This window comes from Cupressus sempervirens, chromosome 7 (assembly GCF_028749045.1).
Source record: "Cupressus sempervirens isolate cs-2001-9-10 chromosome 7, ASM2874904v1, whole genome shotgun sequence".
Taxonomy (NCBI): domain Eukaryota; kingdom Viridiplantae; phylum Streptophyta; class Pinopsida; order Cupressales; family Cupressaceae; genus Cupressus; species Cupressus sempervirens.
The window spans coordinates 308428221-308452073 of record NC_143124.1 but is presented as its reverse complement, the minus strand read 5'-3'; positions in this window follow the sequence as shown (position 1 = coordinate 308452073).

Here is a 23853-nt window from a genome sequence, read left to right as displayed (position 1 = left end):
AGATTTTATGAGGAATTTCAAAATCGAATGGATTGAGGTTGTGTTGAGAAAAATTCATGATATGGAGTTATAGTAGAGAATGGACCAGTTAAGATTACAAAGAAGATAATTCAAGTTGTTATTGATTATCCAAAATTCAAAAAAATGAAGAAAAAAAATTTCCAAACCAGATAATCTATGGAGGAAAATACCAAAGCTAGATGGAATGGGCACAGAGTGTGTATTTCTACCATCAATCATCTATTAATGATTTTTCAGCAAGAGCGATCTCTCATAGCCTTGATCAGTTGAGCCAACTGAATAGTGTGTCATGCATGGTAGTTGATTAGGCATGGAAGATCATGTGAAGGATCATGGATATGATCTTGCTATGTTGCAATAATTAAAATTAGTAGAGTACCTACCATCAATTAGAAAATTGAAGATTTCAATGTGTAAGTTTAGATCATTGATTATGTGAATTTTCTTTTATGCCAAGAATTATTTTCTAGCTATAGGGAATATTGTATGGAAACAAGACATACCTATTACAATATAGATTAGTGAGTACATAACATAGTTGGGAGATAATATTGAAGATATTCTAGATGGATATTTTGAAGAATTCAAACAAAATATGAGAAACAGATTAAGGATCCCAACATCATTATTTATGAAGTATTATGATGATATATGTTTTCTATTTGATATAGATAACATATTTGTACATGAAATTAAGGAAAGAAAATCTTGGTTCAAACCTTTTGGCTATAAAATTGATAGAAACAATGTGAGTACAAGAATTATTGCACTTCTTAATGAGGAAGTTGAAGTAGGGGTTGAGCCCTTAGGAAATCTTGAAGAAGCCAAAGAAACAATAACTATTAATATCAAGATTTCTTCTATTGATAAGAAGAGAAAGAAGATGATTGAATACTTAGAAGGTAAACTAGGCACTTAAGTAAAAGGAAAAGAACCTTTGATGATGACACAAGGTCTTAGAGAAGATGAGTAAATCATAGTGATGCTAAGGAAGAAGAAGAGAATGTAGAGAAATAGGGAAAAGCCATAGCACTAGTCACCCTACTTGTGTATAAGGAAAAATTAGTTAAGACCACTAAGCCTTAGGTGAGGAAGGTTGCAAAGTATGTGATTTCAAAGAAACTCTCTCCTCCTACACCACAAAGACCAAGGACTAGGGTAGTAGTGACAACAAGTGTTGAGCCACTAGTTAAGAAAGTGTTGATCTCAAATTGGTTTTGAAAAGTTAGTGTGAGCACACTTAAGTTATTTACCTAGTTTATTCCAAACAAGTAGTACATGTTGATCACAACATGTATAGTATAGAGCATGTTGAGTCCATAATGAGTGTTGAGCCACTCATGTGCCAAGTCACTCAAGTGCAGAGTAGAAAAGGTATGCTGAGTAACATAAGAACCAATTAAATAGTGCATGATGAGTGATATAGATGTTGAATCACAATAGAAATATTAGAATATGTCAAGCATCAGAGACTTTAGATGCCGAGGGACATAGTTTTGACATATTTATTTGTAATGGCACAAAAAATTATGTAAAATATTTTTGAGCTAACTAAAAGATAAATTATGATATTTTGGAGATAAGGATGAATATCAAATTGGATTCCCTATGCAATTACATGTAGCCAATTAGAAAACAAGAAGGTTTAAGTAGAAAAATGGATGAATCATAGTTGTTGATTCATACTTAACCCTAAGTCACCAAATTATTTTTAAGGAGGAAAAACCCTAAACTATTTATGATGCAAAGAGAGTAGTTTGCATGTGAAAACAATGCATTCATGGTGGCTAAGGAGTTATGAAGTGAGATTGCATTACTAAATCAATTAGAGGAAATCAAAGGAAAGGAGAAGGATAAAACAAAGCAACATATGATCAAGAAGGATCAAGAATACATCAGTTTAGAGGTGATCTATCATCAAGCAATAAAGTGATGACTGAATAATCAATGCTAAGACATTTTAACAGGTGAATTTAGTCAAAATCTCTTAACAAAGTAGTCCTAAAAGGTTGTATTGAAATCTTTTACAAGGTGCTTACTTGGTTGTGAGCTAAAGTCCATTAACTAGGCACAGTTCTAATAGGGTGTTGAAAAACTTTGACAAGGTAAGCCCTAACAATCTTCATAAGTCTTTAAGAGGGCAAACTTTCACAAGGTAGATCATGTTTCATGGTCAAAATATTATAACCTTCATTGGATACACTTTATTACTACAGTAATGAACAATTGTGGGTGTCATCCCCAACCTAGTTATACCTTCTCATTAGAGGGTTTCTGGGTGATCATATCTGGTGTCATATATGTGTGTGAATGTTTACTTGAATACATGTTTTAGATGTACATACTATTTTAGTTTACTTTTTGAATGCATGAGATGGATGTGTGGTGAAAGTTTTATGGATCCTCCTGTAAACTATTGATTCACCCCCCTGCTCAAAAGTTTACCTTTCCTTTTGCAATTATAACAATTAGTATCATAGCCTTGTCCTTTGAAAGAGAAGCTTTGCAGCTTAGAGGAAAGATCTTGAAATAGAAGTCTAAAAGTTGGGAATGATTATTAAGAATCAAGGAATTGAAATAAAACTCATTCTACATCAACTGGATGAAGTAAGCGAAGAACTAAAGAAATATTTGAAGAGAAGGAAAGAAATTGCTATTGTAGAGAATGATACATAATACAAAGAGATTGACACTACTAAGCTATTTGCAAATGGAGACTCTAACAAATTTGATGCAGGAATTGCAAATCTTATGGAAAGGAATAGAGTCCATGTTGAGGAAATTAGAAATCTCAAGTTAGAGAAAGAATCACAAGCCATACTGCTATGTGAGGTGACTGAACAAAAGAAGAAAGCTATGGAAGACAAAGCCATGATTGAAGAAGACAAATGAATTTTATGAAACAAACTAGTAGAGAAGTCAACACAACTAACCAAGATATTCAACATGCAATTAGATACTCTAAGTGAAATGATGAATGCCAACTATGAATTGAATGTCAAAGACATTGAGATAACAACATTGAAACTACAGAATGAGCAATTGTAGAATGATCTAAGAAGGGAAAAAGAATCTACTAAAACTTTCAACAAACCAAATGTAGCCATCAAATAATTTGAACAATTATTGAGATCTCCTAGATCTAATAATGATACATCTTGATTTGGATACACAAGTACTAAAGAAGGAGAGTAATCCAAAAATGTTGAAGAAAGGAACAACAAAGGTAAGAACTCTAAACCTACTTGTCATAATTGTGATAAAAAGGACATACTACTAATGTGTGTAGGAGCAAGACTATAAACAATAATGTCAAATATAGGAACATGGTAAACTACCAAAAGTGTAGTAAACAAGGTCATCAGACACATTAATGCAACTAGGACCATGCAGACACAAAAAATTGTGTTAGTTTGTGGTGACTGATTAGGAAAGTGCAGTATATACTTCATAAATTTTGAACTAAAATGTAATTATTAATCATAACCAAAAAGAGGTAGAAATACTTGTATAAAAGGGCTTAGGGTTAGGGATTGTTTCATAAGATCATGCAAAAATTGGTTCTTGCAGTGGTATTGAGCTATAAGGGATTATAGATTGTAATCAAGTTGTAATCATTGGATCATAATAAGAATAGACTTTCTATTTAGTGGATGTAGCCTAGAGATTGGGTGAACCACGTTAAATCTTGGTGTCTTGTGTTCTTTTCTATGTGATCTATTATTTTATAATATTGTTTATATTTACATGTAATTGTTATTTCTGTCTGTGGTTTAATACTAACAAGTGGTATCAGAGTGAGGTTGTTTTTTAGTTATCCATTGTAGGAAAGTTTCATGGTTAAGTGGGAGTCTCATAGTTGAGTGGGAGTGATTGTAGATGAGGGTAAGCTAAGGGTTGACAAGTTTAATGGGCAAAGCATCTAGCTATGGAAGATACAAATGTAAGACTATCTTTATTAGAAGGATTTATGGTAGCCGTTAGAAGGAAAGGCCAAGAATTAGGGATCTATGTCAAATGATAAATGAGATCTTTTGGATAGAAAGGAAATTAAAAGCATTTGATTATTCTCAACACCATTAGTGACATTTAATATTACAAAAGCAAAGATAACAGAAGAGTTGATGAAAACCCTAGTGACACTATATGAAAAACTCTCCACTTCAAACAAGGTATTTCCCATGAAGCATTTATTTAATATGGAAATGGCATAAGGTGGACCTATTGTAGATCATTTAAATCAGTTTAATACTATTACTAGTTAGTTATCTTCTATGGGTATCAATTTTGATGAAGAAATTAGGGCTCTCTTGATTTTGTGTTCTTTGCCTGAAAGCTAGAATGGCTTGGTAATGGTTGTGAGTAATTTTGTTCTTGGATCTAGTACCCTAAAATATGATGATGTGATCAGTGTTATTTTGAGTGAGGAAACTTGTAGAAAATCCTTAGGTGGATCTACAGCAGGAACTTCTTTGAACACACAAAGTCAAGGCATAATGACTAAGAGAGGATGTAATTCCAGAAATCATCAAAAATCAAGAGGAAAGTCAAAGGGGAGGAGGTCTCAATCAAGAGGACCAAATGACTGGTAGTATTATGGGAAACCAGGGCATAAAAAAAAAAGATTGTTAGAATTGAAAGAAAAATGAAGGAGATAAACCAGATGGAGACAAGGAGAGAAATGTGGTAAGTAACAAATCTGAAGAGGATGCTTTGCTTCTATCTTTAGAAAGTGTTGATGACTCATGGAATTTAGATTCTACTGCTTCATTTCATGCTACACTTCATAGAGGTTATTTCATTGATTATGTCCAAGGGGATTTTGGGCTTGTTTATTTGGGGGATAATGAACTCTGTTAAATTGTTGAAAAGGGAAAAGTTAAGATTAAGTTGTAGAATGGGAATCATTGGCTACTACATGAGGTGAGACATGTTCTAAGGCTAAGTAGGAATTTAATTTCAACAGGGTAACTCGGTGATGAGGGTTATGTAGTTACTTTTAATGATAAAAATTGGAAGGTTACAAAAGGTTCCCTTGTAGTAGAAAAAGGTGTGAAAGTAGGCACCTTATATCTTTGTACAAGTCATATTGTTCCTTCTACCTTAATTATTTCAAAAAAAATGAACATTTGGGAATAATTGATGCTACTAAATAGGGAGAACAAATAGCTATTGTAAATTCTGATACATCACTATGGCACAATAGACTTAGGCACATGAGTGAGAAAGGTATGAAAGTACTTCATTCAAAGAAATTTTTACCAAGTCTGAAATTTGTTAATATGGATTTTTGTGAAAGTTGTGTGTATGGAAAACAAAAGAGAATGAGTTTTGTAAATATTGGGAAGGTAAACAAAAAGGATAAATTAGAGCTTGTGCATATGAATGTATGGGGGCTAGCTCAAGTATCTTCTCTTGGTGGCTCTTATTATTATGTTACATTTATTGATGAAGCAACTAGAAATGTATGGGTTTATTTCCTTAGTCAAAAATCTAATGTATTTCTAACTTTTAAAAAATGGAAATACTTGGTTGAAAATGAGACTGGTAAGAAATTAAAATGTCTCAGATCTAATAATGGTGGTGAGTATTACAGTCATGAATTTGAATATTATTGCTCCACTAATGGTATTTGCAGAAAAAAAACTATTCCAAGGACTCCATAGAAAAATGGAGTGGCTGAACGCATGAATAGGACAATAATGGAGCATGCAAGGAGCATGAGATTGCATGTTGGGTTGCCCTTACACATGCAGGTAGAGGCTATTAATATTTTTGTATATTTGATTAATAAAGGTCCCTCTACTCCTTTGAGTTGTGGTATTCCAAAGGCAGTATGGACTGGTAAGAAGTTGAGTTATTCTTTTCTCAAAACCTTCGGTTGTGAAGCTTTTGCTCACACAGATTCTAAAAATAGTACCAAGCTGAAAATTAAGTCAAAGAAATGTATATTTTTTGGATATGGCATCAATGAATTTGGTTATAGGATTTGGGATTTTGAAAATTTGAAAATTGTAAGAAGCAGGGATGTCATATTCAATGAGAAAGTGTTGTACAAAGATCTATTGCAGCAACATGAGAAGAAAGAAGATGGTTATGTAGTTTTGGATGATACTACAAAAGTTGATGTTCCAACCATTCCTCATGATGTGCAACAACTACAACAATACTAACCACACACACCGATGAATGTTAGATGATCAATAAGGAAAATTAAACCTCTAGAAAGATTATCTCCCTCTTTATATTCAATTTTACTTACCGATGCTAGTGAACCTAAATGTTATGATGAAGCTATGTAGGTGGCTACTAAGATTCAATGAGAGTCTGCAATGAAAGAAGAAATGACCTCTTTGCTGAAAAATAAGACTTGGGATTTATACAAATTGCCTGTAGGTAAAAAGGCTTTACAGAATAAGTGGGTGTATAGGTTGAAAGATGAGGAAGGAGGTAAGAAAATATTTAAAGCTAGGTTAGTTATAAAAGGATTTGCATAGAAAAAAAATATTGATTTTGATGAGATATTTTCTCCTGTTGTTAAACTATTGAAGATTTGCATTTAGACTAGCTTAATGATAAAACAACCTTTCTTCATGGAGATTTGGATAAAGAGATATAAATAGCTCAACCACAGGGATTTGTGGTCAAAGGTAAGGAGAAATTAGTGTGCAAAGTGAGGAAAAGTTAATATGGCTTGAAGCAAGCACCTCAGAAATGGTACCTAAGATTTGACAATTTTATGCATGAGTGTGGATATAATAGGACTCATTTAGATCATTGTGTTTATTTTAAGAGGTTTGATGATGATAGCTACATTATTTTATGTTTATATGTTGATGATATTCTTGTAGCTAAGTCTAACATGGATCATATTAAGGGGCTGAAATGCCAATTACCACATGCATTTGCTATGAAGGATTTGGGGGCAGCAAAAAAAATCCTTGGTAGGAAGATTTAAAAAGATAGGAAGAAAGAGAAATTGACACTATCTCAAGCTAATTATGTAAAAAAGGTGTTGCAATGTTTCTCTATGGAGAACGCTAAAGCTATCAGCACACCTTTACCTGGTCATTTGAAGTTGACTAAGGAGATGTGTCCCAAGACATAAGAAGAGGAGGATAAGATGTCCAAGGTACCCTATGCTTCAGTTGTAGGAAGCTTGATGTATGCCATGGTATGTATTATGCCAGATATTGCATATGCAATGGGAGTCATTAGCAGGTATATGAGTCATCTAATAATTGAGCATTGGAATGTAGTCAAATGGATTCTCAAATATCTAAGAGGAACATGCAATAAGTGTTTACACTTTGGGGGCTCTACTACTAAATTACAAGGCTATGTTGACTTATATTTGGTAGGGGATATTGATACTAGATGGAGTATTACAGGTTATGTCTTTACTATTGGTGGGATAGTTGTGAACTAGGTTTCTAGGTTATAGAAGGTTAATGTTTTATCCACTATAGAGGCAGAGTATGTAGCTACTATAGAGGTAGCCAAGGAGATCATATGGCTTTGGTTCTTCTTAGAAATTTTGGGACACCCTCAAAGGGATAATTATTTTTTATAGATAGTCAGAGTGTCATTCATCTTGCAAAGAATCTAGCTGTACATTTAAATACCAAACACATATAGTTATGGTATGATTTCATTCAATCAATTTTGGAGGATGAATAGTTAAAGCTAGACAAAATACATATAGATGATAATCCAATAGATATGTTTACAAAGGTAGTAACAAGGGAGAATTTGAACTCCTCTTTAGCTTTGGTTGGTCTTCTACACTAAACGTGACTAAAAGAATAGTAGAGTCCAGGGTGGTTTGATCCAGTGGGAGCCTCATGGAGTAGCGACATAGCTACAAGATTAGTCTCCAAGTAGGAGATTTTTGTTTAGTGTGGAGCTTGATCAATCCCCAAGTGGGAGATTTTTAGTTTGTGGTGATTAATCAAGAAACTACTATACATACTTCATAAATTCTTTGGTTCTCAACAAAATAAAATTGGGCCCTATTTTATCAGGATTTTGGGCCAACATGTAATTATTAATTATAACCCTAAAGTAGTAAAACTAATTGTATAAAAGGGCTTATGGTTATGGATTGTTTCATAAGGTGATACAAAAATTGGTTCTTGCAACCATATTGAGCTGGAAGGGATTATGGATTGTAATCAAGTTGTAATCACTAGATCATAATAATATTGGACTTGTTGTTTGGTGGTCATAGCCCAAGGATTTGGTGAACCATGTTAAATCTTGGTGTCTTGTGTTCTTTTCTATATGATATATTATTTTTTGATATTTTTTATATTTGCATGTAATTGTTATTTCTATCTGTGGTTTAATCTTAACAAAGTGAAGGATATTGATATAACTTTCAAAAGTATGGACATAGAGCTTTTGAATGCAAATGCACGTGGTTATCAACCAAGCAAACAAAGGTAAGGAACAATGCAAGATCTTATAGCTAGGATTATAATACAAGATACAACTATCATTATTGTCAAGAATACGTGCATGTCCTTTAAAATTGTATTAGGACATAGAACAGAGGTGACTACTAAAGGTGGTTAATTCAAATCACATGTTTTAACTACTTGAAGACTGGTGACATTAGTAGATATTGTCCAACAAGCTCAAAGGTGCATGGTTGTGAGTTTGACAAAGGCAAAGGAAAGGAAAATGTTGAACACATCAGAGATGAGATGAACAAGACATGGAAGAAAAAGGATGGTTGCAACACATCAAATGGAGAAGGAATCACTTCACCTAAAGGGTCAGGTGATTACACCTCATCAAACTAGGCAATCAAGAGGTATGTGAGACTAATATATAAATGCTATATCATACATCAGTTCCAAATGAATTAAATGTTAAGAGATCATATAAGCATGAACAAAGATTCAAGATGTTTTTAGGGATTCAAGAAAATTCTTTATGTTATTCATGTTATTTTCGAGTATGAAACACTTCCTATGTGTGCCAAGTAAAATGATAGAAGATGCCGAGCTAATAGAGTAGATAGTCAATGCCAAGCTATTAGTGGTTGATGAGTGGTTGAAATATCAATGGAAGTCAAGTAAGCCTGAAACTAGTTTGTACCAAGCTTACAATTGTGTAAGCACTCAACATTTATTACAATGTTTCAAGGGGTATTTTATCAAATTTTAGCTCATTTTTCATCATTTCAAAATTGAGAAAGAGTAAGGAGAGTAGAAGGTGATTTGGAAAACTATTTAAAGTGATTGAAAAAGGTTTGAGCAATGATTCATCACTCGTTTGCTAGATTTATAAGGTATTTATCAAGAGCCAAGCTATGTAGTTTATATTTTCATAAACCCTAGTTTCACAAAATGGCATCTAGTTCAAATAACATAGAAGTTAATGAGGTTTTAAACATTGAGTTAGTCAGTAATGAAGTTAAACAAACCATTTTCAAAGCTGTTCTTGACATTGCCTATAAGCAAGACCCCTCTAGTGCATTGTCCATGATACCACTAAATTTTTTAATGGTACAAGATGTTATAAAATGCTATAACTAAAAAATTGGTAGTATTGGTGATATGGAGATTAGGGAAGCATACAATAGACTTTGTAATAATAGTGTTTTGAAAGAGGAGTTCAAAATTATTGAAAAGAAAGGTTTGACATGAGCCCTAAATTTGCCAAATGTCTTCAAAATTGAATGGATAAGGATAGTTCTTAGCCAAATTCATGATAGTTCATTATGGATGGATAATAGACCTATCAAAATAACCAAGAGGATAATTCATAGGGTTACTGGTTATCCAACCCTAGATTGGTCTAAGACACTAAGAAGTGATTCAAAAGGGGTCATTGAGAAGAGTACTTTAGTCGTATGGAACAAGAGAGGAATGACTATTGTTACAATTACTAATCCATTGATAGAACTTGCTGTCAAGGTTATTTTACATAAGTTTTACCAATCTAGTAGATTAAACAGTGTACCCTATATAGCTATAGATGTGGGATATAATATTGTAAACTAGCAGAACTCTAACTAAAACAACTAGTTGAAAACCATGGAGCAATTTGAAAGAAAAAATGTGCACAATGTAAATTTGGTTCTATATTGATATGTATATTCTTTTATATACAAAAAACTTTTCCTACTTTTGGAATAGTTGCATGGAAAACCAATAGGTTAGTGGTAGTGCAAATTGGTGAGTATATTGAGCAATTAGGAGAAAATTTTGAATCTGTGATGACTAGCTATTTTGAGGGTCCTTCAAACAATCAATCAAGAAGAAAATGTTAGTACCAATATCTCTAGTAGAAAACACTATAATGATGTCCATTTTCTAGTAGATGCTGACTAGACATATTCCCAAGCTGCTACACCAAGGGTAAGATGGTTGAGACCCTTAGGATATGAAATCAATGTGGATGAAGCTTCTATAGCTATAATAGCTTTACTAGTAGAAGAGGTGGATAAAAATGCCAAGGCATTTGGAAACTATGAGATGGAAACATCCAAAATCTCAATAGAACTAAAAACTAATTCTACAATTAAGAAGAAAGATAAATTGGTAAAGAAGTTGAAAGACAAACTTGGAGAGGTTGTTGAGTAGAAGGAAGAAGAAGAAGAGGAAGAAGATTCTTAAACAAAAGCACCACTAGCTTTGACACAAGGTATGGGAGAAGACCATTAGGAAGAGGAAAGTGAAGTTGGTGAAGGTGCTGAGGAAGAAGAATATGAGGAAGCACCTACTCTAACACAAAAAAAGAAAAGAAAGGCCAAGGCACAACCTATAGCAAGGGAAAAGAAGACTATAAAACCAAGCCAAGCCAACTACATAAAAGGCTAAGAAGGAAATATGTGGCACAGGAAAATTCTAATGAGGAGAAAATAGATTTAGATGACAATAGCCAATTTAAGGTGGTGAGTCACAATCCTCTTTTAGATCTTGAAAACCTTTGTGAAAAGAAAAGAAACATCCAAAATCTCAATAGAACTAAAAACTAATTCTACAATTAAGAAGAAAGATAAATTGGTAAAGAAGTTGAAAGACAAACTTGGAGAGGTTGTTGAGCAGAAGGAAGAAGAATAAGAGGAAGAAGATTCTTAAACAAAAGCATCACTAGCTTTGACACAAGGTATGGGAGAAGACCATTAGGAAGAGGAAAGTGAAGTTGGTGAAGGTGTTGAGGAAGAAGAATATGAGGAAGCACCTACTCTAACACAAAAAAAGAAAAGAAAGGCCAAGGCACAACCTATAGCAAGGGAAAAGAAGACTATAAAACCAAGCCAAGCCAACTACATAAAAGGCTAAGAAGGAAATATGTGGCACAGGAAAATTCTAATGAGGAGAAAATAGAGTTAGATGACAATAGCCAATTTAAGGTGGTGAGTCACAATCCTCTTTTAGATCTTGAAAACCTTTGTGAAAAGAAAAGAAACATCCAAAATCTCAATAGAACTAAAAACTAATTCTACAATTAAGAAGAAAGATAAATTGGTAAAGAAGTTGAAAGACAAACTTGGAGAGGTTGTTGAGAAGAAGGAAGAAGAAGAAGAGGAAGAAGATTCTTAAACAAAAGCACCACTAGCTTTGACACAAGGTATGGGAGAAGACCATTAGGAAGAGGAAAGTAAAGTTGGTGAAGGTGCTGAGGAAGAAGAATATGATGAAGCACCTACTCTAACACAAAAAAAGAAAAGAAAGGCCAAGGCACAACCTATAGCAAGGGAAAAGAAGACTATAAAACCAAGCCAAGCCAACAACATAAAAGGCTAAGAAGGAAATATGTGGCACAGGAAAATTCTAATGAGGAGAAAATAGAGTTAGATGACAATAGCCAATTTAAGGTGGTGAGTCACAATCCTCTTTTAGATCTTGAAAACCTTTGTGAAAATATTAAGAATAGTGTATACTTATAAGAAATTTCAGATATAGACTTTGACAATCTTGGTAAAGTGGAGAAAAACCAAGTAGAGGAGGCCATATATGCCATGATAAAAAAATTCAAGATTACTCCACTAGAGATTTCCAACTCAATGTCCAAAACCCTATATGACAGAGTTAAGTAGAAACAAAATCATTGTCTAAATTTGGAGAGACTGATTAGAGAGATATCTCTTGCACAAATAATGTCTAAATTGAGTAAGGGTCAAAGTACTAAGGCTATAAAGAAATATGTAGTTATGTTTGTACCCAAATATATATACTTTATCATTTTACAAAATAACATTGAGGATGTAGTTAAGAAGACCACTCAAATGTGGAAACTTTCATATGGGTTAGCTATAGTAAAGGAAGGCGAGGAAGAGCCCATAGAAGGAAAGGATGACGATGAAGAAGATGTTCATGATGATACTACTAAAATGAAAATAGATGACAAGGTAATAGCTGAGGAAGAGAAACATGAAGAATAGAGTGTGCAAGACACACAAATTGCCAAATGTCAACCCTTAATATGTGACAAGTGAAAACACTAAAACAATCATAGGTAAGGATGTTTCTGATGTCACAAGTTAGAAAATCAATACTCTCATAGAGGAAGACCTTAAGAAGATACTCGATCAGTCTACTCTATAGGTGCAATTATGTGCTAATCCTATATTGGTAAGTATGAATGAACTATAGAAGATGGTAATTAATACTAAAGGGGAGAAGGTGAATGCACAAGAACCATCTACAATACCACCTCAAGTCACTCATGTACAACCTCTAAAAGAAGTACTTGATGCAACATCAAAAAAGGTTGATACAAAAACTACAAGGGATATAGTGGAAACACAAACCACTACTAAAGAACAACAAGGAATAGGTAAGATAGACTTATCTACACCTACAACAAAAGATCAAGGTGCAAGTCAAGGCATTATGACAGAACAAGGAAAGTCTAAATAGATAGACTAAAAACCTAGAATGAAGGAACAAGTAGTTATACAAGTCTTGGTAACCTTACCTACATTTGGCACTCCTTCCACTTAAACTCTTTAGAAATTGAGCACACATGCAACTCCATTGTAGATCTTAGTATTGAGCCTGAGTACATCAAAGGAAGAGGAAGTAATCAAATATGGAGATGTGATCCTTGTTGAAGGAATTGTTCTTCCAAAGTATGATTATGATGAAATGACTTTAGAATAAATGGGCATACTTCAAATGGCCCTAGAAAGGAAGAAGCATCAAGAAATGCTTAGAAGGGAGCACAGGTAGAAGTTTTCATTGCAAGATATTAATGACATCCTTTTAGACGCATTTAGTCTACTAACTCTAGATGAGACCAAGCCACTAATTGAATAATTGAAAAAAATAGTGGAAAAGCTCAGTGATGCCAACCTAGATACAAATGCAAAATTGTTAGAATGGTCAGAAAATAAATTCTAGAGCAAGGTGAATGAAAAGATATAAGGTGACATAGCACTAACACAAGTTTCATTGGTAACTAAGGTTGAGGATATGAAGAAGATACTTGAGAATATCTTCCCACTATACACTAAATTTTGTAATCCAACACACTTCACCCAAGAGACCAGAAGTAACATTTTGAACTTGGAAAGTCAGATAAGTTCACTAGGTACACAACTACCAATGACACTAGCTCAGAGTGAAAGGCACTTCAGAACACTACTCCAAACCCAAAGCCAATTAGTTGCATTAATAGAAGATGAAGCCAACATAATGGCCAAATTTTTTAGCATTCAAATAACTTTAACTCCCATATGGAAATCTTGCACAAGGAACTAGGTTATGTTGAAACTCTATTGAAGAAAGACCCCAATATTTCAACATTTGATGGTCTAGTCCACCTTGCACTATCCAAATAAAGTTTTTGGATGTTACATGTGAGAATTGGGATGCCACTCTCAAGATAATTCTAGATGTACACAAATCCTTTTTAGACAAACACACTATAAGTGTATAACCCATTGACATAAGTGTCAAAAAAGGGGGAGAATAAGCTAAAAAGGGGAGAATATCAAGGAGAAATAATACAAGGGGGAGAACAAGAAAAAGGAAAAGATATCAATTTTGGAAGAGATATAACAAAGAAACAGGAGGAAAGTAAGATAAGGGATAGAGAAAAGACAAAATAAGCTAAGGGGAAGCAAGCACAAAATTGGATGAAGTCAAAGAGTATTAGTTGAGGCATATTTACTTAGCAGGAGTACATAATTTTGGATACAAAACATACCTATCAACTAAGGGGGAGCTATCATATTTTGAGGTATCAAAGTTATTGACAATATTTTGAAATTTTGTAGTTTTGTATATAAGCTGAGTTCAAGATATGTTATGCTCGTAAGGAGGAGAATATTAATGTATACTTAAGTGTTTTTCACACTCATGGCAAAGGGGGAGATTGTTAACCTCAAATTGGTTTTGAGAAGTGAGTGTCAACGCACTTAAGTTATTTACTTAGTTTATGCCAAACAAGTAGTACATGTCAATCATAACATGTATAGTATAGAGCATGTCAATTCCACAATGAGTGTCCAACCACTCATGTGCTAAGTCACTCAAGTGTAGAGTAGATAGTGTATGTTGAGTAACATAGGAGTTGAGTAAACATTGGATGCCAAGTGATACAGGTGTCATAACCCATTGATAAAAGTGTCAAAAAAGGGGGAGAATAAGCTAAAAAGGGGAGAGAATCAAGGATAAATAATACAAGGGGGAGAACAAGAAAAAGGTAGAGCTATGAATTTTGGAAGAGATATAACAGAGAAACAAGAGGAAAGTAAGATAAGGGATAGAGAAAACACAAAATAAGCTAAGGGGAAGCAAGCACAAAATTGGATGAAGTCAAAGAGTATCAGTTGAGGCATATTTACTTAGCAGGAGTACATAATTTTGGATACAGAACATACCTATCAACTAAGGGGGAGCTATCATATTTTGAGGTATCAAAGTTATTGACAATATTTTGAAATTTTGAAGTTTTGTATATAAGCTGAGTTAGAGATATGTTATGCTCATAAGGAGGAGAATATTAATGTATACTTAAGTGTTTTTCACACTCATGTCAAAGGGGGAGATTGTTAATCTCAAATTGGTTTTGAGAAGTGAGTGTCAACACACTTAAGTTATTTACTTAGTTTATACCAAACAAGTAGTACATGTCAAGCATAACATGTATAGTATAGAGCATGTCAATTCCATAATGAGTGTCGAGCCACTCATGTGCTAAGTCACTCAAGTGTAGAGTAGATAGTGTATGTTGAGTAACAGAGGAGCTGAGTAAACAATGGATACCAAGTGATACAGGTGTCGAGTCATAACAAAAAGATTAGTATATGCTAAGTATCATAGACTTTAGATGTCGAGTGACATAGTTTTGACATATTTGTTTGTAATGGCACAAACAACTATGTATACTATTTTTTAGCTGACTTAAAGATGAATTATGATATTTTGGATATAAGGAAAAATCCCAAATTGGATTCCCTATGCAACATGTAGCCAATAAAAAATTAGAAAGGTTTATCTAGCAAAATGGATGAATCACAGCCGTTGATTCATACTACCCTAAGTCACCAAAGTCTTTTTAAGGAGGACAAACTCTAAACTATCTATGATGTGAAGAGAGTAGTTTTCATGTGAAAATAGTGCATTCATGGTGTCTAAGGAGTCATAAAGTGAGTTTTCATTGTTGAATTAGTTAGAGCATAATAGAGCAAAGGAAAAGGATACAACAAAGAGACATTTGATCAAGAAGGATCGAGAATACATCAATTTAGAGGTGATCTGTCATCAAGAAATCAAGTTTTCATAGAGGGATCAATGTTGAGACATTTTAATAGGTGATTTCAATCAAAATATCTTAACAGAGTAGTCCTAACAAGTTGTATTGAAATCCTTTACAAGGTGCTTACTTAATTGTGAGTTAAAGTCCTTTAACTAGACACACTTCTAATAGGGTGTTGAAATCCTCTAACAAGGTAAGACCTAAAATTCTTTATAAGCCTTTAACAAGGCAGAACTTTCATAGCATATATCATGTTTCATGGTAAAAACATTGTAACCTTCATTAGATACACTTTATTACTATAGTAGTGAAGATTTGTGGGTGTCATCCCCACCCTAGTTTTACCTTCTAGTTGGAGTGTTTTTGGGTGATCATATTTGATGTCATATATGTGTGAATGTTTACTTGATTACATCTTTTATATGTACATGCTTTACATACTATTTCAATTTTCTTGTTGAATGCATAGGATGGATGTGTGGTGAAAGTTTTATGGGTCCTAGTGTAAACTACTGATTCATCCCCCCACCCTTCTCAGAAGTTTACCTTCCCTATTGTAATTTCAATAGAAAGGAGTGGTAAAGATTACAAAACCAAGTGGCACAAGTGTAGAGAAGAAAAAAGTTCTAGACAACATGAACTAGACAAAGAGAAGAAGGCTAGTGAAGATGAAAGATATTAAAGAGGAAGATGTAGAGAGGACTGTGTCTAATGAACTTGGTCATCACTGAGTCCTTGTACCTATCAAGATGAGAAATATTGATGGGATATGTGCCAATGTTAGAAAATTTGTAGGCCTATTAGGATTTAGATTTATAAAATATTAGAGATTAAGTAATGTTAATAAATCAAAGGTAAAGGAGGCCATGATTGATATGGTTGCTAACAATAAGTTTTCACCTTCAAAATTGGAAAAGAAGAGTCCAACTAACTTGTATAGTAGACTTGATAGATAGTGGCAATAGGCAAGAAAACTTGAGAAGAAAATTAGAGAAGGAACATTGGCCAATATTATGCTTGAATTGATAAATAAGAAAAAGGCAACATTTTTGGAGACTTGTATAGGAACCAATTTGTTCCTAAATTTAGAACATTCATAATTATACAGAATAAGATTGAGGCTATTGTGTAGAAAAATGAATTGTTATGGAAGAGTATTTTTGGATTAACTAAAAAAATGACTAAGTAGGACAAATAAGAGGACATAGTAACTATTAAGGATGATAAAAGTGATGAAGAAAGTTTAGGTATATGAAGTCCATAGGGAAATGTATCACCCATTCATTATACTACACCTGACACTCCTGTATTGTAACAAATAAAAGACTATTCTAAGGAAGGAGAAGTGCATGTACAAGTTGTTGATGAAAAAATGAAGACCTCAGAAGCTAAGGAACTAGAAAAGGAAAAAAATTGTAGAAGTATCTAGTACAAGTCAAATATGATAACATCTCTTAGGACCTTGAGATGAGGGAGATAAGGAAACTAGATAGAAAAATAAGAAATAGAAAAAAGGAATATAGTATTGAGTGCTACCATTTTTGTTCTAAGGATTGAAGTAAAATAAAGATTGAGTGGTGACATGCCATAACCTACTCTTACTCTAGTAGTGCCAAGAAAAACACTCCAAAGAAAAGAAAAAGAAAGAATAAATGTGATAGTTATATAGATAACACTATTACTCTAGATGAAATTATTAAAATGCCAAAATGGGATTTGAGAAATCTCACTTTTGAAAAAACTACCATCTTACAAGATATCTTAGCAAGGAGGAAAAAACAAGACAAGTTGAAAAGAGAACAATAATAGAAACAAGTGTTGAATGATATCAAACACATATTTGTTGATTCTTTTGATATTGAGAACATTGGTGGACATGCCCCTATCATATATTAGTTAGTGAAAATCATTGAGAAATTTAATAGTGATGATATTGAGGCAAATGTAGAACTTATAACCTAGTCAGAGAAGAAGTTTCAAAAGCGAGTATTGGAGAAATTTTCTACTACCGTTGCAATAAGAAAAGTAGAGTTGCAAGAAATTGTATCGAACTTAGAAGAACTTGTGAAGAAAGTAAAAAATCTTTACAACATACTTTATGATGTGCCAAGATTTACAAATGAATTTTAGGAAAAAAATTTGAGGATTCAAGCTGACATGAAGTTATCAAGAAGTATTATCTCTTAGATAGCTAAATCAAGCTCAATACATTATAACAAATTGTTATTTGTACAAGGGAGGTTGGCCAAGCTACAAAAAAAAGATAGTAGAATGTAGACCAGAGTGATTTGCATACAGTCAATGTTGATACCCCATTTGGAGGTTATGTGGTGAGAGATATCTACAACAAAGGATCTACTTCAATGAGATCATAATCATTCAATTGTTGACAACTTACCTAATTTAGCAACGAATATGGAATTGAAGATTTATGTATTGGAATTAGTAAGTACTACATGGGATTATGCTCTTGAAATGATCAATAAAACTCATAAGCCATTCATTCATAAATATGGTTTCATTTCACCTACATAACCCTAGTAACAAACACCCCGACAATAGACATAAGTGTCAAAAAGAAGGGGGAATGATGAGATATATGATTAATATTTGCAGGGGAAAATAAAATGAAATGAAATAATCAAGGGGGGTAGAATGGAAAAGATACATTGATTAAGAGCTCGAAGTAACAAAAAGAAGACAAGGGATGAAAAAGCTACAATTATAATATTTTTATTCAAGTCATGTAAAGTATGTATTGTATATTGTATTGTAAAAGTTTTGAAGTTCTATAAGAATTGGGTCATGGGATTAGGGTGAGTAATATTATTTTTGTACTATAAAGATTTAATCATAGAAAGGTTTCTTTTCCAATAAGTTCAAAGGGGGAGGTTGTTAATATGTCTAAGTCTTATTGTCTATTAGTGTCAAGAACTTAGTAATATATAAGGCAGCTTCAATGGATCATCACTACAACTGAGCTACTCTATATAGGCTAAGTCATGTAAAGACTTGTAAATAATCATGTATATGCCAACCTCTATAGGAGTCATACAAGTCTTTGTTCATTAAGTACATTCAATACAAGATGAGTTTTAGTGAATGCCAAGAAAATAAGAGCACATTGATGTTGACTTATACAAAAGGAGTTGAATATAGTTAAGGTCAAGCAACAAAAGGAAGATCAATTATGAGTGACCATCAGAGACAGTGAGTGCTAAGTAACATAGGGAGAACAAAAATATTTGGAATGATACAAACTTTGAGATAAACTATTTTGAGCTAACTTAAATAAAATATTTAATAATCATAGAGTTTTTTACAAAGGTTATTATGCATTCTGGTGTGGATCATCAATCCCTACGAGGAGAGAAAAAATAATCATATGAAGAGGAAAAAAGGAAAGCATCTAGAAGACTCTACATATGTCTTTAAATAGGTAGATCCAAACCCTATTTTTTAAGATATAGATGATGTAGTGTGGATGAGAATGCAAAGTATGCTAAGTATTGTGTGAAGGAGTTAAGTGTTGGATGCTACATGCAAAATTTTTGAAGAATAGAGTTAGCAACCTAATGAAGTAGTGAATTACAGAGTAAATATATATGAGATTGGAGATCAAATTAGAGATTGGATAGAGGAGATCCATAATAAAAATTATAATTGAAGAGAAAATGATCAAATTCTAAATTAGTTTTGATAGATTGAATCAGGGAAAGTCTCTTAACAAAGTGGTTTTAGAAGGCCTTTGTAAATCTTCTAATAGAGTCCTTACTTCATTGTAAGTATAAAACTCTTTATTCAAGGTAGGACCTAATAGTCTTAAAAGTTTTTAACTGAGCATACCGCTCATAGGGTGGATCATTAGAAGTGATCAAAATTTTAACCCCAATAGATTAACTTTGTTAGTACAGTAGTGAATATTTGTGGGTGTCATCCCCACTCTAGTTTTACCTTCATCTTGGAGGGTTTCTGGGTTACCAAATCTTTTGTCTTTTGCATGGTCTAATTTATTCTAGCATTTAATATTTCATATATGTTATGCATAATCTAGATATGAGATGGTTAAAATGGTTAATTGAGTAAAGTTGTTTGAAGGATAATTTGTTTATAGATCCCAAATCACCCCCTCTTAGTATCATAGTTTCCTAATTAAACTTCCAACAAAATCTTTTGTAATTCTATCAGTAGGTTGCTTTATGTTTTAGTGGGTAATCAATTCCATGGTACTCTTTTTTGCATTCCACTAATAATTAGGCATTCTAGGGAATTTCTTCATTACTTGAATGATTAGATGTGTCAATAAAGATTTAAATTTGAATGTCAATTCTTAGTTTTCTTAGTCTTGTCAATGTTATCAACTATTTCTTGTCTAATGATCTCACAAATGTTTACCTTTTCATTTTGTATATAGTCATCATATAGGCTACATGGATGGATCTAGTAGGTACAAATTTTACTCTAGAACTGTAGTTCATCTTAGAACCAATTATCTTATGGATCAATCTAACATCAACTTTCTTGATTTTAACCAATTTCATGTTCATTCCATTAGACATAGGTCCAATGTTAATCTCAACTAATTTCTTAACATTCTTCTCATTCATAGGTTTACCTCCTTCATTACTTAATCCAATAAATTTATGGATCATGTTATTACCATTTGTTATATGTATATTAGATAACTTTACCATTGAGTATAGAGTATCACTAGTAACCTCCTCCTTAAGTTTATTCTACCCTTGAACCATAGATGGAAATTAATAGTATACATAGTCTAATTATTCTTTAAAGGTTATTATCTCAATGGACAAGCACCTTCTTTACAATTAGGAAGATGATAGCTCGATTCTATCATTCCTTGATATGATTAAATATATGATTAAATTTAAGGATTACAAATGTGATTAAATTAAGGACTAAATATATGGCTAAAGTAATGATAAATATAGAACTTAAATAATCACTAAATATATGATTAAATTAATAGATAAATATATGAATAAATTAAAAACTCAATTAATGACCAACAATAAACTACAAATGACCATGCAACTGAAATCAATTAATTTTTAATAATTTATTTAGTCACAAGTTTTTGTGATAGTATATATATATATATATATATATATATATACATATACCTCATATGTATGTGAGAAATAGATCATATTTACTTCTCTATACTAGATCTAAATTTATGATGTTCATGGTTCTTTTTGTATCTCATGTTTCCTATTCCTAATATCTAATTATATACTTCATTTAATTTATGAAATATTTGAATCACCACAACTAATTGTTGGTAAACAGATTTGTCCTTCTCTTGTTTCTTGTGAAGATATAACTCTTAATGCCTGAATGATGAATAATATCTATTTACAATAGTTGAAAAGCCATTCTTAGATTATTGGCTTCTCTTTGAATTGGTAGGTATAGCTCCCTGTGTGAATGATGTTCAAGGAATTGTGTTTTATTCCTAAAACTAATTCGGGGTATGCTCTTAACCCAAGAGCAGAAGAGGCAAACCAAATTAAGCCTAACTAGAGCTTAATTCAGGCAAGAAAGACTTCTAAATACTGAAACAAATTCACGTATCCACACCTCTTATGAATCCATAAATCTATTCGCATAAGACTAGAATAAGATGAAATTCAAATCTAAACTATGACTGATAAATCGAGAAAAAGTAACAGAATCCTTTCATCAAATGAATTATAACAATACTTATTACATTCATTTGCATTCTAGAAAATAGGGGAAATGAAACTCTGTTCTTCCTTAGTTCTCTGTAAAATAGAAAGGAAATACTAACTAATCACACTACATACTAGAGTGAAAAATGATTGAAATAAAATACCATTCAATTGTCTCAGCAACAAATAGTACTTCACACCAAAATTTTGCCGACCTTTCATTAATCATTCAAATTCATACATATAGAGTTGAGAGATGACCGTTACAATAGGAATTTTAATTGGTTCATCTTCTGAGGATGACAAATGGCAAGATGCTAGTTTGTCATTTTATAAAATTTACAAAATTTGCAAAATTTACATCAGAGGACGAAAAGGGGGTGTTAAATGAATTACTTAGACTTCTTCCCCTTTTCAGTTTTTGTCCTATATATTTTGGTAGCCACTATAATTGGGATCATTTCTTCATGACTAGGCACATGTACATTAGTGAATCTTAAGAGCCACTTTGAATGTTCTCGAGCCAACTCCTTTACTACATTTAGATGACTTGTCAATTCTCCAGCCACCACATGTACATATCCACCAAGTGTTTGCAACTCTACCACTCTATTTTGACTGCTTGAAGTCATTCTAGATATATTAATGAAGTATGTGGAGAAGTTATTTTTCATTACTTCTATCCCAATGAGAGCTTTTCCTTGCCCACTATTTTGTGGGTCAATGTGTAATCCTTGCATGAGTTCAAAAGCTCTGTCTTGGATCTTCTTCACCTTTTCCTTTGTTTCTGTGAGTCCTTATTCAACCTCTTGAATAATCTCCTGCTTGAATTGCATGTTTTGAAGCCATTCAAATAGAGGCTCAGTCCCCTTCTTTAGAATATTCGCTTCAATTGTCTCTTTTGCCTTCATTTGGATGACCATATTCAGGGGAGAAATACATTCATCACACCTTGCCTTTTTTGCAGCCAAAGTGTTGTGACTAGAAGTGATATTATCCTTCTCAATTTCTAACCGAAGGATAACATTCCCAATTTGATCAATCAGAATAGCTCCATTTGCATTGAGTTTCTCAATCCATTGTTTTTTGATCTAGCCAAAATGCCTATCCTTTTGAAGCTGTGAAATGAAGGCTTGCACTTCTTCTGCAGTAGGGTTCTTAGTAGTAGGCACACCAGTAATGGTTGCCAATGGAGCAACTAGTTACCTGATAAATCTTTTCAGTTCTTCAATCTCAGCTTTCATTCTGATTTTTGACAATTTAAGGTTCTCCAATTGTTCTTCTATCACCTCGTTACTTGATCTCCATAGGCCCACATTTGTATCATGCCTAGCTTCTCCAAGATCAATCGAATGCAGAGTGAAATCTTTAGGTGTCATGTCCTCAATTCCCCTTGCTTTATTTGGCTTTGCTACCTCCATTGTTAAGTGTCCTATTTCTGGATCTTACCCACGTATTGATAAAGTCTTCTTCTTCTTAGCTTTTGCTACTGTAGATCTAGGGTGAACTACTTGAGACACAGTATCCTTTGTAGGGATACTCTCCTCTTTCCTCTTTCTCTTCCTTTCTAGAGTATCTTCTAGCTAGGATTCTGTGCTGATTACTTTAGAAGCAGCTCCAAGTGATTTTATACTGAACATCTTCTTCCTCACTAGAGTTACTGGTGCTGAAGTAGCAAAAAATGGATTCTTAGGATACTAAAATAGAAGCCTAGAAGAACTTGAGACTTTCTCTTTCTCTTGAGTTTTCCTTGTGGCTAAATCAGATTCAGTGGATTTGCTACTACTACTCTATTCATCCCCAATCTCTACTATCTGAATGGGGGAACCAGTCAGCTTCAAAAGGTGAGCGCTTATAGATCGAGCAAGGCTATGATGAGGAGATGGAGTAGTAGCCACATGAGGAGGTGAAACTGGAGTAGCCACATGGGGAGGTGAAACTGGAGTAGTAACACCATCTTTTGGCTCTTGAGTCTTCTTTTCTTTGGTGCTAGCTTGGGCTCCAATAATTGGTAGTGGACCACCTTGGCAAGTGGGAGCTATTGGAATATTCTCCAGGGGTTGGTCACCTCCTCCTGTAGATTGAGTAGGTCCTGGAGCAGCTGAAGTTGTAGTACTAGGCATGACACTTTGAGAAGAAGTGGGAGTAGCAATGGCTGGTGAAGCTTGAGTAGTCTTACTCCTACTGTGGCCCTTTTTTTCTGTCCACTCAACCTATTTCCCAATTCTTTTGATAATCCGAGCCATCATAGCATCAAGGTTTTCCTCCACATTGACATATGGCTTAGAACTGATTGGACTATTTCTCAATTTGGTCAAGTATGTATTACTATACATATTTTTCCCATCATCCTCTAGGCCTTCCACCTCTAAGTTAATGCCATATGTCTTTATTTGTTCTATTGTGAGTCTAT